Source organism: Cornus florida, unplaced genomic scaffold (genome assembly GCF_030987335.1).
Source record: "Cornus florida cultivar Cherokee Brave unplaced genomic scaffold, ASM3098733v1 CherokeeBrave_3.0.0_Hap2_Chr02, whole genome shotgun sequence".
Lineage (NCBI taxonomy): Eukaryota > Viridiplantae > Streptophyta > Magnoliopsida > Cornales > Cornaceae > Cornus > Cornus florida.
Genome location: NW_026775572.1, coordinates 58,994,397 through 59,009,675, shown reverse-complemented (window position 1 = coordinate 59,009,675; position 15,279 = coordinate 58,994,397). Strand labels below are relative to the sequence as shown.

At 33.0% G+C, this 15,279-nt stretch overlaps 1 pseudogene; it reads left to right on the top strand.

The window, feature by feature from the left end:
* The first annotated feature begins 266 nt into the window (after positions 1–266).
* On the top strand, positions 267–365 carry LOC132297996 (small nucleolar RNA R71; annotated as a pseudogene).
* The last annotated feature ends 14,914 nt before the right edge of the window (positions 366–15,279 follow it).

Here is a 15,279-nt window from a genome sequence, read left to right as displayed (position 1 = left end):
AAACCTTTATGATAAAGATTTCATTTCAGCGGCTATTTCATTTGAATGGTCGACTTGATGTAAGCCAACACTCTTCCTACCTTGTGAATTTCTACCATTCTTGGATGATAGTGTTCTATGCAAAGAATTTTCACTCATGCTCTCATAAAGATGCCACACGTCATCCTCATGCCTATCGATGTATGAGTCACCCATAGAAGTATCAACCATGCCCATATAATTGTCCGATAAACTTAAAGAAATATTGAACTAATTGCCATTTGGGCATGTCATGATGTGGAAACTTCCTAAGCAATTCATTGAAGCGTTCCCATGCCTCATGAAACGTTTCTCCATCCCCATGTGAAAATTCTCGAATTGAGGTTCTCATGGCATTGGTCTTAAAAACCGGATAGTACTTCTTCAAGAATTCTTGTTGCATTTCTGCCCAAGAAGTGATTGAAAAAGGCCTAAGATTGTTAAACCAATACTTTGCCTTGTCTTTTAAGGTGAATGGAAAAAGTTTGAGCCTTAAAACCTCTTTCGGCATGTCCGTATACTTTGCGGTGGAATATACTTCAAGAAACTCATCCAAATGCTTGTAAGGTTCTTCACTTGGAAGTCCATGATAGTTAGGAAGCATTTGAATAGTTTGTGGCTTAATTCATACTGATGTGCTCTAAATGGGTGCAATTGGATGCATGTAGGTGCATTATACTCATTAGGCACATAATGGTCTCTTAAAGAAAGAGGTGGATTAGCTACTTGAGGTGCAACATGAACACCTTGGTTTTGAATTCCTTGATTGATGATGGGAGGTTGTGGAGCATACATTAGCCTTGGCATTCCATATGGAACTTGGCCTTGTTGTTGTGGTGGTTGGTGAATGAATTGCCTAGGCATGCCTAATGGTACTTGTATGTTCTCATTGTGCACATTGGGATGAAGGATACCTTGTTGGTCTATGTGACCAAGGTCCTCAACATGATCATTATTATAGTCATCCATTGATAGATTGGCTCTATTTGAACTTCCTCTTCCCCTAGGATTTCTAACGATAGATTCAAGATGCAAATCAAGAGGGATAAGAGATGGTTTCAATGAACGACGTCTTTGCATGCACAATGCAAAACACAACAAGCACAAAGAATGATAAACACTATGCCTTTACAACAATGCAATTAGACTTCTTCCACAAACACTTAATTCATACTCCCATGCTTTAACAACAATGATGCTGTGATACCCCCAGATTTCCGAATGCGGGTTGGCCAGGCCCACGCTCGAATATCCGAGGATATCAAAAACAAAATCGGCAATAAACGAACACAGAGTACAAAAGAATAAAGAAAAATAAATAAAATGCTGACAAGAAACTAAAATGATAATCTAATAGTAAACCTCAGAATATATTTCCATTAATTAATAAACCCTTCTGATACAACAGATCCTCCAAAATACAACTCGGGAATCCATACTGTGTGGACCCCTAGAAAATCCAAACTAAACAAATGGCAACAATAACTGTCTAAATCAGGCAACTGAATCATAAAGGAACTCCTATGTAGCATCGGAAGAATGAAGTAGACTGATCCCCGCTCAGCACGAACAACCTCTACTCCTGACGAACACCTGAAAAATAATGGTGGGTCAGGCCCACAAACAAGTTCTACTCTACTATAGTCCAAGCAGAGATCCGATACACATATACATCCTAGTCAATCCAACAGTAACTAGTAGTCCATATATATATATATATATACACACACTAAAGGAACCTCACTAGACTATAGGGTTGTCTCAACCTGAATAGCAGGCAACATGCAAAACGCACATATAGTAGGCATGAGTATCTAGACCTACCAGGGTACACAACTACACTATATCTAGCTACACATCGCTGGTGATATACGCACCCTAACCACTGATCCTGAGACTCAAGCTCATATCATGGCACCATACTTATATATATAAAATCTAGTAACCATCCTATCCAGTATAAATTAATCCTCTATAAGTCATTCAACTTGTTCAGCTGACCTGACTTGAATATAAGTAGGACTTAACATTTTAGTTAATCCATTCCCTTATATAATAAATTAATCCTCTATAAGTCATTTAACTTGTTCAGCTGACCTGACTTGAATATAAGTAGGACTTAACATTTTAGTTAATCCATTCCCTTATATAATAAATTAATCCTCTATAAGTCATTTAACTTGTTCAGCTGATCTGACTTGAATATAAGTAGGACTTAACATTTTAGTTAATTCATTCCCTTATATAATAAATTAATCCTCCATAAGTCATTCAACTTGTTCAGCTGAACTGACTTGAATATAAGTAGGACTTAACATTTTAGTTAATCCATTCCCTTATATAAAATAGGTAGGACTTAACTGATAAGTTAATCCGTCCCTAGAATGCCACCGTCCCATACCGGTGCATTAAACCACACAATCCAACAATTGATGTAACAATTAAAAAAATACATCAAACATTCCAGAAATAACTATGATAATATGATATCAAGTTATCACATAATATGAATGACTTATTATTTATTTAAGCTTCCTATATCATATGTCCAACACAAACTGAATCTTATACATGATGATATTTTATTATATCGTCAAATAAGCATTCTCCATATCCAATTCATCCTACACATTTAATCTCAATTGCTAAAACATTTTAAAAGATTAAATCCTTTCGTTTGTTTAAAACATTCAAATAGAAAATATCGTTATGATTGAGTGTATTTAAATTTATTTAAACCCATACCTAATCCATATTTAATGTTCAGGAATCCTAGGCATGTTTCTACGTTCCATTATTTCACAGATATGAAAAATACATAATTCAAACATGTAAAAATTCACACCAGAAATCAAATCAAAATCATACATTTATCAATTCATAACACAAGAACAGATATGAACCAATTTCATAAAAACCTATGTTTTAATCCAATTAAACATGTATAATTATTTAATTTTATGTGTTTAATAAATCTTGGAATTTCCTAGGCATGTACAGAAACACGAATCAAAGGGAAAGAGATAGAAGAAGAACTTGCCTTAAATTTTCGGATCGAAAGTTAAACTTCTTATTCTTTGATCTTCTCTCTACATGGTTTTTCTCCTCTTTCCTTTCTTTTCCTCATTCCCTCTCTAACTCTCTCTCTCTAGAATATATCACGTGAATATTTCTAGTCCCCTTTTACAACTATAACTATATATTTATGGGCTAAATAAAATAACCCTAACCCTTTTCCCAATCCAAGTCAACTTAAAAAAAATAAATATTAAAATATTAAAAAGGTAAGTAAAATATGTTACGTATATAATTTATGTATATCTTTATTAAATAAATAAATTATACACATCTCATTATTTATTAATGGATTATCTAATAATACTCAAGTTACCATAATATTATAAAGTAACTTAAAACATAACACGTATCAAAACTATGTATATTTTTATTATTTAAATATAAAACATATACATCAGATTAAATATTACTAACCAAGTTACTATAAAAGTAATTAATAAATTACTTTCCCTTTTATATATATTAAAAAGGTAAGTAAAATATGTTACGTATATAATTTATGTATATGTGTATTAAATAAATAAATTATACACATTCCATTATTTATTAATGGATTATCCAATAATACTTAAGTCAGCATAATATTATAAAGTAACTTAAAACATAACACGTATCAAATCTATGTATATTTTTATTATTTAAATATCAAACATATACATCAGATGAAATATTATTACCCAAGTTACCAAAAAAGTAATTAATAAATTACTTTCCTTTTTATATATGTATATAATATATATCTATATATATACATACACAACTATCCATGGGTAATAATCCATACACATCCAACCTCCTATCCAAGTAGTTCATGGACCCAATTAGTTGGCCCATTACTACTAACCATAACCATAAAAGAAAAATAAAATAAAATAATAAAAGAAAAGAAAACATTTAATTTACAATTAATCAATACACCATTTAAGTACATAATCTAATTAAACAATTAACACATAGACAAATACAAATAATATATAGACACATAATCAAATAATCAAGTAATACCTACTTCAATCAAACACATAAGCAATTAGTCAAATAATCAATTAAAAAATTAAAAATACAATTAAAACAAATAAATAAATACCGAGACTATCCTTTTAAAATTAGGGGTATTACATTCTTCTCACCTAACAAAAGGAATTTCGTCCTCGGAATTCGCCCTTACTTTATTTCATTATGCTTGGAAACTGTGAGCGAAAAACATTCTCATATTCCCAAGTAAACGCAACCTCACTATAAGGGCTCCACTTAACTCCAATATACCAAGTGGTATACAGGGTTCCTATATTTTAAGAACCACAATAATCATACGATACGTAGGTTGTATCAACGTAATCCTCCCATGTCGACAAGGGAATGATCTACATAACTCCAAGTGCCATAGAATATACGCATAAACTCCTATGCACCCAGCGCTAATAATTTGGTAATGCTAATTCAGAGGCGACTGCCTCAATTGCGAAACACAATCTTCTAAAAGTCAATGTAATAAGTAAAATTGACCTTTCTCCAAAAATCGTCGTTCTTCCTACATGGAAAACAGAATGAGCAAACTACTCCCTGATAGAATAACTCTAGTATACGAGTTCAATTATTTACAACATCCCACTGTTGCCTCCCAACCGCGCGCAGTTCAATACAAAGGGAATTATCTCTTTCCGGCATATTTTTAAATGAAGTCGAGGTCTGATTGTACAACCCTTACTTCCATTTCCAACCAACAAATGAGAGGTATGCATTGTGAAAGATACAAAACCTCCAAAGTTGTCACTCTAACCTTATTGTGCCAACAATATCACAAACAAAATTCCGATAAGTGAAGTAAACACTTCCAACGGTCCATGAAAATCTAGGATATACGTCTCAAACATATCCTGTATAGTCTAATTTAATCTTTCTATTAATTCATCCATTTATAGATATGAAATAGAGCTGTTGCTCCAAAATCTTCATAAAGCTCATTCGAAATAGCACTTTGCATCCACTAATATGGACATCCACATGCTATAACACCACTATCACTAAACTATAGAACTACTATGAAGTTCTAAAATAAGCTTTACTCAAATTTTTGTCCTCAAGCGATCTTTCTCAATCCACCACTCGGATTCCATATAAAAAATTGAAATTCTAAATCAATGTCGATCCTTCTCACTGACTGTCACTCCTGTTTAGTTCAACTTTCATATTTGTTATAGGAAGTGGCTAAATATTCCTATGTTATCCGATGATCAACTATCCACCTTTGTAGCAGGTTTTACACTTAAGGCAATTATATACACGTCCCTATCCATACCTATTCACCAAAACTGACATTTAATGTTGTGATGTACCTTCAAACCATTTGGGTGTACCAAGAAAAATTATAAATTTCCATCTCAGTCGCCCGACCGTCATATCACGATTTATAGAAACTACTAACTCTCCTCTAGTACCTTAAATTCCTTCTCTAGGGTCAGCTTCAATATTTAAAATTGACCTCCTGAACTACCTTGGTAATAACAAGTGTTATTATTACACCTGCTATATATTCAACTGATAACTCATCAACAAACTGAAAGATTTAAATATCTTATCAGTTGTTAAGAGCATCCACTTCCATAATTGCTTCCACCAGACGGAACTTGATATAAAGTGTGAATTACCACTTTTATCTATCTAAACCGTCTAGTGATCCATTCTATTTGTATGAACTAAAGTCCTACCAGTTTGAAATAGACAAGAACTAAGCTGACCTAACTTATCAGTCAACCAATATCCTATCCAGAATCATGACCCTTGTGCGAAGTCAGCAATCCCTCAACTAAATTCGTGGAAAATGCTCTCTCATTTCCACTTCAATATAGGGAATAGCTGTAAATGATCTAGTGATCTCTGATGGTCCATCTCGACTATCTAATAAAAATTACAATGGGAGACAAAATCACTATGTCCCCCCTCCTACTTGTCCTCCAAACATCTGCTTCATACCGTGAAGCATCATATTTCCACTAGGATAAATAAAGAACTAAGAGTTGTGAAACTCAGTCCTTGCATCCTCCATCCAATTTGTCTACAGAAAGTACCATTAATTCGGTACCACCAGCTTTCGTTTGTACCCATTGTTTAAATTGGAGCATCTTCAAAGCGAATTCTGCAACTAAATCTATCCACCATTGATTTGTGATAAACTTACCGATATTGAAAGTCAATCGGTAATTCCATTTATCAATAGTCAACTATGACTTTAACTCAACAAAAGTCAACAACGACCTTTCCATACATACCATGCACCTCATTTTTATATAGGTGTTTGGTCTCACCATCTTATCTTTGACACACCCTGTCTTTTTAAGACAAGTTAATGACAATTCGACTTTTTTGTCTAACTTCAAAAAAATATGAATTCTTTCCATCCTTTACATAAGTTATCAATTTCCTAGCAACAACTAATTGTTGCAAATTGTGACTAAAAAATAATTCCATATTATTTATGGAAATGAAGGGACTTAGTTTCCCCCTCCATGTGCAACACCGACAAATTCCTCCTAATGACACACCCTCGTGAATAAATTCTTGATTAAGAATTTACTGATGAATATTTATTTAGTCTCCTATCCTCACTTCGTGTCATTCCAATAAGTACTTAATCCAGTACTAAATCCTCCTTTCGACTTGGTAACAACTTCTAAAATTTTCAAAAAGATGTTCAGCAAATCCAGCACCTCTGATAAATCATCATGGCGTTACAGTGATCTTTATTTACCATTACCTCACGCATACCGAAACATTAACAACCACCAATATCATGGCGTTGTAATATTATACGAATCCATACCTAACGTAAAGTATATCAAACTAATCGTTCTATTGTTTGACTCGTAGTGATGGTTTAATTATCCCATCCCAAAACACACCATAATGATACATGTCCAGGTCCAATAGATTGGCTAAATTTATGTGTATCTACCAAATCCTATGACCGTATGCTCACAAATCTAGCGTAAATAGCGCTATTACACCATGTTGTTAATACAATAATTAGCTGATCACACACTTGTGTCCCCAACTAAACCACCTACCAAATCCCGAGTAATTAAAAAAAATAAATTAAAACACGTACAATAAAACAAGATATACTCCTACTTAGGATATTATTTTTTCTATAAAAAAAAAAAAAAAAAAAAAAAAAAAAAAAGAATCTCCTTTGAAATCAACCTTACTAGATTTTTTCAAAATTTCCTTTTATAGTATCATAAATAATCATCTAATCTCGAAACATATCCTTTAAAACATAGCTTAAAAACAAAAATATTTGCCTAGGCAAATACCAAGGGCTTAACCCTCATCTTTCTTATATGCGGAATGTAAACTGTCTAACTTGGCTTTTTAAAGCGAATTAGAACGTCATAACATAATACCAATGCCCTCTTGTATGTGATTTAAAAATTATGTATTTCATTCTTATAAGAACACATCCGATCCCCAAATTCCTGAACAATACTTTTTATATACCTCTTTTAGAGATGATAAGAAAGCTTAATTATTTGTAGATTGATCAACCCCAATTCTACTAATAACATTCGCTATACTATTAGCAATTCAGATCACCTCGCGCGATCATCTACCTTCAAGATTTAGTACCCTCTCTATTGGATGCACATAAATCTCCTCCATTAGGATCCTCTTCGGCTCCTACTCCTCGTTTGTTTCCTTTTTGAGATCAACTGAAGTCGTGTTGGCCCCGATATGCGATGACCTATCACGTACACCTAAATCCTTCCTTGGCTTATACTTTTAAAGTAACGCCAAATGAACCTAAATCATCGATCCCTAACTCGAATATAATTGACATCAGCTCCTCCTAACAAACCGTAAATAGAGTACAACGAATCCTAATACGAACTCTAAGTTTTAAGAGACGCAACGCGGAAGTCACATAACGAAAGACACTCCTAAGGACACTTAAACCTGGAGTGCTCTGATACCAAATGTGATACCCCCGGATTTCCGAATGCGGGTTGGCCAGGCCCACGCCCGAATACCCGAGGATATCAAAAACAAAATCGGCAATAAACGAACACAGAGTACAAAAGAATAAAGAAGAATAAATAAAATGCTGAAAAGAAACTAAAATGATAATCTAATAATAAACTTCAGAATATATTTCTATTAATTAATAAACCCTTCTGATATAACTGATCCACCAAAATACAACTCGAGAATCCATACTGTGTGGACCCCCAGAAAATCCAAACTAAACAAATGATAACAATAACTGTCTAAATCAGGAAACTGAATCATAAAGGAACTCCTATGTAGCATCGGAAGAATGAAGTAGACTGATCCCCGCTCAGCACGAACAACCTTTATTCCTGACGAACACCTGAAAAATAATGGTGGGTCAGGCCCACAAACAAGTTCTACTCCACTACAGTTCAAGTAGAGATCCGATACACGTATACATCCTAGTCAATCCAACAGTAACTAGTAGTCCGTATATATATATACACACACTAAAGGAACCTCACTAGACTATAGGGTTGTCTCAACCTGAATAGTAGGCAACATGCAAAACGCACATATAGTGGGTATGAGTACCTAGACCTACCAGGGTACACAACTACACTATATCTAGCTACACATCCCTGGCAATATACGCACCCTAACCACTGATCCTGAGACTCAAGCTCATATCTTGGCACCATACTTATATATATAAAATCTAGTAACCATCCTATCCAGTATAAATTAATCCTCTATAAGTCATTCAACTTGTTCAGCTGACCTGACTTGAATATAAGTAGGACTTAACATTTTAGTTAATCCATTCCCTTATATAATAAATTAATCCTCTATAAGTCATTTAACTTGTTCAGCTGACCTGACTTGAATATAAGTAGGACTTAACATTTTAGTTAATCCATTCCCTTATATAATAAATTAATCCTCCATAAGTCATTGAACTTGTTCAGCTGGACTGATTTGAATATAAGTAGGACTTAACATTTTAATTAATCCATTCCCTTATATAAAATAGGTAGGACTTAACTGATAAGTTAATCCGTCCCTAGAATGCCACCGTCTCATACCGGTGCATTAAACCACACAATCCAACAATTAATGTAACAATTAAAAAAATACATCAAACATTCCAGAAATAACTATGATAATATGATATCAAGTTATCACATGATATGAATGACTTATTATTTATTTAAGCTTCCTATATCATATGTCCAACACAAACTGAATCTTATACATGATGATATTTTATTATATCGTCAAATAAGCATTCTCCATATCCAATTCATCCTACACATTTAATCTCAATTGCTAAAACATTTTAAAAGATTAAATCCATTCGTTTGTTTAAAACATTCAAATAGCAAACATCGTTATGATTGAGTGTATTTAAATTTATTTAAACCCAAACCTAGTCCATATTTAATGTTCAGAAATCCTAGGCATGTTTCTACATTCCATTATTCCACAGATATGAAAAATACATAATTCAAACATGTAAAAATTCACACAAGAAATCAAATCAAAATCATACATTTATCAATTCATAATACAAGAACAGATATGAACCAATTTCATAAAAACCTATGTTTTAATCCAATTAAACATGCATAATTATTTAATTTTATGTGTTTAATAAATCTTGGAATTTCCTAGGCATGTACAGAAACACGAATCAAAGGAAAGAGATAGAAGAAGAATTTGCCTTAAACTTTCGGATCGAAAGTTAAAATTCTTCTTCCTTGATCTTTTCTCTACAGGGTTTTTCTCCTCCTTCCTTCCTTTTCCTCATTCCCTCTCTAACTCTCTCTCTCTAGAATATATCACATGAATATTTCTAACCCCTTTTTACAACCTATAACTATATATTTATGGGCTAAATAAAATAACCCTAACCCTTTTCCCAATCCAAGTGAATTTAAAAAAAATAAATATTAAAATATTAAAAAGGTAAGTAAAATATGTTACGTATATAATTTATGTATATCTTTATTAAATAAATAAATTATACACATCTCATTATTTATTAATGGATTATCTAATAATACTTAAGTTACCATAATATTATAAAGTAACTTAAAACATAACACGTATCAAAACTATGTATATTTTTATTATTTAAATATAAAACATATACATCATATTAAATATTACTAACCAAGTTACCATAAAAGTAATTAATAAATTACTTTTCCTTTTATATATATTAAAAAGGTAAGTAAAATATGTTAAGTATATAATTTATGTATATGTGTATTAAATAAATAAATTATACACATTCCATTATTTATTAATAGATTATCCAATAATACTTAAGTCAGCATAATATTATAAAGTAACTTAAAACATAACACGTATCAAATCTATGTATATTTTTATTATTTAAATATCAAACATATACATCAGATTAAATATTATTACCCAAGTTACCAAAAAAGTAATTAATAAATTACTTTCCTTTTTATATATGTATATAATATATATCTATATATATACAAACACAACTATCCATGGGTAATAATCCATACACATCCAACCTCCTATCCAAGTAGTCCATAGGACCCAATTGGTTGGCCCATTACTACTAACCATAACCATAAAAGAAAAATAAAATAAAATAATAAAAGAAAAGAAAATATTTAATTTACAATTAATCAAAACACCATTTAAGTACATAATCTAATTAAACAATTAACACATAGACAAATACAAATAATACATAGACACATAATCAAATAATAAAGTAATACCTAATTCAATCAAACACATAAGTAATTAGTCAAATAATCAATTAAAAAATTAAAAATACAATTAAAACAAATAAATAAATACCGAGACTATCATTTTAAAATTAGGGGTATTACAGATGCAAAGAATAATTAAAAACAAGCCTCCACGTGGGCCGACGATTTAACTAAGGGATTGAGTAAAGAAAGTCTCACAAAGGTCCTTTAGCACTTCAACTCCAAATTTATAGCTTAGCTTAGCAAAATTTTCTATTTTAGCTTTTTACCTGCTTGCTTAGCTTGAATGCTCCTTTGTTTGCTTCCTCTCCAACAATGCACCTAGTTAAGTAAAAATAACACAATAAGTAACCAAAATGAAAAATAAAAAATAAAGTAAAATCACGATCAAAAGAGTACTAATCCTAATTGATTCCACAAATCCGACATTGCCTAATTAAATCAATCAATCCCCGGCAACGGTGCCAAAAACTGATGCGGTATGCCGCACCACCGTCAAGCTTAAAGAGTGTGTGCATTTAAGGCGAGGGCCAAGAGTTTTTCATTTATAAAAGCCACTATTACCTTCGCTATAAATATAGCTAGGGTGAGTAGGGATCGTCCTAAGGGATTGTGAGGATCCAACAAGGTTGTGGAATCGCTATTAGGGCTAGTAGGTCAAGTGATCAAACAATTGGTTGGTTGGTTGATTAGAGAGCAACTAAATTAAATTAAGTAATAACAAAGAATGCATTTAAGAGTAAGTAATAGAGAGAGAGATCTTGGGATTTAAAGATCACCACCAAGTAATGCTTTTCTATATCCTTAACAAGTGACTAATTAGGGTAATGTGTGTTGCAATATTGGTGTGTGTGTGTGTTTGGTTGATTCAACAAGCAAGGATGACTAGTTAAGCATGTATTGTTTAAACATCATGTGAAAGACACAATATATTTAAATAATGAAGCATATATTGTCTAAACAACATGTGAAAGGCACAATAGATCAAAATAAGTCATTAATCCTTTCATTAGGCTCACAATCCAAATATAACACAAGTTTAGAAACATATGTTTCTTGTATTCAAAAGCTTGGATCATCAAACAACAAGTATGGATTGTCCTCCCATTTAACACTACACTACAACTATATTACATCTACACTACTAGTATGAAAATAAACTAGGGGAGAGGCACAATCCATCAAGGAATAAGTATGAACCATCAAGAAAATCACAAGAGCATTCCTTTAAGCACTGTGTTTGACAATCTCTAAATCTATAGCATCAAAACACATAGACATGCATCAATAACACAAAATCTAGAGACAAGCACATGAACATCTATTCTAGCATACATAGACATATGAATAGAATGAAATGATCAATTGGAAGCATTAAACCACATAAATCATTGAATAAACAAGATCTATATATGTAAGAGTGTCAAAACATTAATTACAACACTAATCCCTCAATAATACACAAGATTAAGATATAGAAAGCATGTTTGGGGCTAACTCTAGCCCCAAGAGGATGTCTAGCCACTCGTGGTGATGTTACTCCAACCCTCAAGGGCTAACTCCATGGAAGAGATTTGCTCCTTATTGATGAAGAACTCCAATGGTGTCTCTAGCCTCTTCCTCCTCTAAGCTTGCTCTCCAAGAAATGATATGAAAATGATATTAGCTCCTCTTGTAAAAAGTAATCCTTATCCTTATATAGGTAGGTCAAATGACACCCAAAATGAGCTGGGGTCGTGCACACAATATTCCCTAATGATTGGATAAAGGACAACTTTCAATGAGATGGAAATTTAACTTTTTCGTACTGGAGGAAGTTCGATCGATCGAACCTTGGACTTGGATCGATCGAACTGGCTGAGATCCATCGAACTTAAGCTGGATCGATCCAACTGATTGAGCTTTTTGGGAAAAGAAAAATCCGAGATATTTTGGGAGATATTTTTGAGAAAAGGACAAAAGTTGTTAGTGGGTGGTACAGCTGTGGATAGGATCAATCATTTGAATAAGGACAAAAGTGTTCGATCGATCGAAGGGTGGTGTTGGATCGATCAAACTTTTAGACTTTATGCTTTTGGGCCAAGGCTTGGATCTATCTTGAAGTGCTAAGATTGATCATTGTTATATCGATCGAACCTTGAAGTTGGATCGATCGAACTTTGCTACTTCCCACATTTGGCTTCATTTGCTTTCTTCTTTCTCCACTTTGCTCCTTTCTTTATTTAATCCCAAAATTACTTCAATTAAGCTCTTATTTGGGCGAGTTAGCTTATTTTCGGGATAAGTGCCTGAAAATGGAAATAATACGAAATCAATCTAAAACGGTAAAGTAAGTTAGATAAATGTACTAGAATGCCTAAGCTTAAGGGGTCTAAATACGCACTTTTCAGTACTCATCATGTTCCATTTTGAGGATCTCTTTGGAACACCAAAGGGGAAGGTAGTATAAACTTACAGTCTAAGTAATTTGTAAAGTACTAATAAGTATGCAATAAAAATACATGTAAGAATAAGATCGAATTAGTATTATCCATGTCATCTTATCAATTTAATCAACCAATCTTAAATTTTAGTCTGCAAAAAGAGATTCGTACTTGGGTCTCTTGAAGTTGTTGCGTTGGTGAGTGACGACAATTGAGGCTCGAGTTCTTGGCCTTGGACTGCATTTTCCTTGATGCTTGATTCAATCAAGACATTTTCCTTTACAGAGTTTTTATGCATTGAAACGCAAGAACCCATGTCTATACTCTAGACCAATAATTTTTTCATCATAGAGTTTCAAACTCTGCTTGAAAGAGACAGTGTGTGTTTATGTGTTTTTTAAGAAGAAGAAGAAGAAGATGCTACCGTAGTTTTTAGCAATAACACCAATTTAGGTTTTAATGGAAACTTGGAATATAGTAGTAGATTTTGGTCTAGAAAGCCAAGTAATGGCATGGACTATGTGGGTAGGGACCATAATCTATCATAGTAGTTTGAGCTAAATATTAGTGTATACATATTTATATATACTGTTGCCCAAGTATTGACTCTAGAGAGGGGGTGAATAGAGTCTATGGCAAACAATGGCCAATTTTCTATTTTGCAAATTTAATTAAAACCTTCTAACAATTATGCAATAATCAATATATAGGCATAAGCAATTTATAGCATAAATGTAAAGGAGATAAGGGAAGAGAGATTTGCAAACATTCACATAGCGATTTTAGCGAGGTTCGAAAACTCCTACTCCTCGGCTCTAGATCCCTCTTGAGACTTCCCAATCTACTATGGCTTCTCCTTACGGGTGGAGAGCAAACCTTTACATGAAGCAACTCCTTGCTTCACCTTGCTAAGAGACAACCTTTCTTAGTCTTCCTTTAGGTCACACCAACCCTTACAAATTGAAGCAACTAGCTTCTTCTTCCTTTGCTAAGAGAACACTTCCTCTTAGGCTTTACAATAGATTTGAATATCAGATTTTCAGTACAAGATAATCTCTCACAGATTTGAAGTACAAAGTTTAAGCTCACAAGCTCACTCTAGAGTATATATGAATATATTGAAGCTCAATACTCTATGAATGATATGGGATGAAAGAGAGTGATATGAATGAAGAACAAAAGCTCTTTGGATGCTATAAGATGTCTTTCAAGTGTAGTAACACTTAATCCCGAAGTCCCCTTACTCTATTTATAGAGTTTCAACAGCAGATTAAAAAATATAGCTGTTGTGCACGGAGTTCAAGGCAAAATAGTCGTTCAGATTCAGATCTAGGCAAGGTTCGGTCGACCGAAGTGAAACACCCTTGTGTTTCGGTCGTCCGAAATGACTTAAGGTTGGATATCATCCTCTCAGTATCTCTGTTTCGGTAGACCGAAGTGAAACCTCTTTTTGTTTCGGTCGACCGAAATGGTTTCATCATTCTTAGCATCTTTGTTTCGGTAGACCGAAGTGAGTTGGTCTTTATTTCGGTAGACCGAAATAGAACTGATGCATCATCCTCAGTATCTCTGTTTTGGTAGACCGAAGTGAGTTGGTTTTGTATTTCGGTAGACCGAAATAGAACTGATGCTTCAGAAAATGTTCTAGGTTAACAGATGAAACAGTCTATACACAGGACATCTGCACATACCTTGAAGTACTCCCCATTTGGATTCAATAAAAAATATTAGAAAATTGAAATCCAACTAAATCAAAATGTAGAAATTCAGTTTTAGTACAAATTTGGATTTCCGACAGTTTTGGTAAAATTGAATCCTTATGTAGACCAATGTAGACTTGGTCAAAAATTATGATAAAATCAATTTAGACTAGTTTAAGTATAAAGAGTTATTACCGGAAAAAATTATTTTGAAATAATCAATATTTCAAAAATTCATTTTTCACACTTAGTCAAAAACACAGATTTTCATGACGCACATTCTGGGGTCCTAATGTCCGTTACCAACTC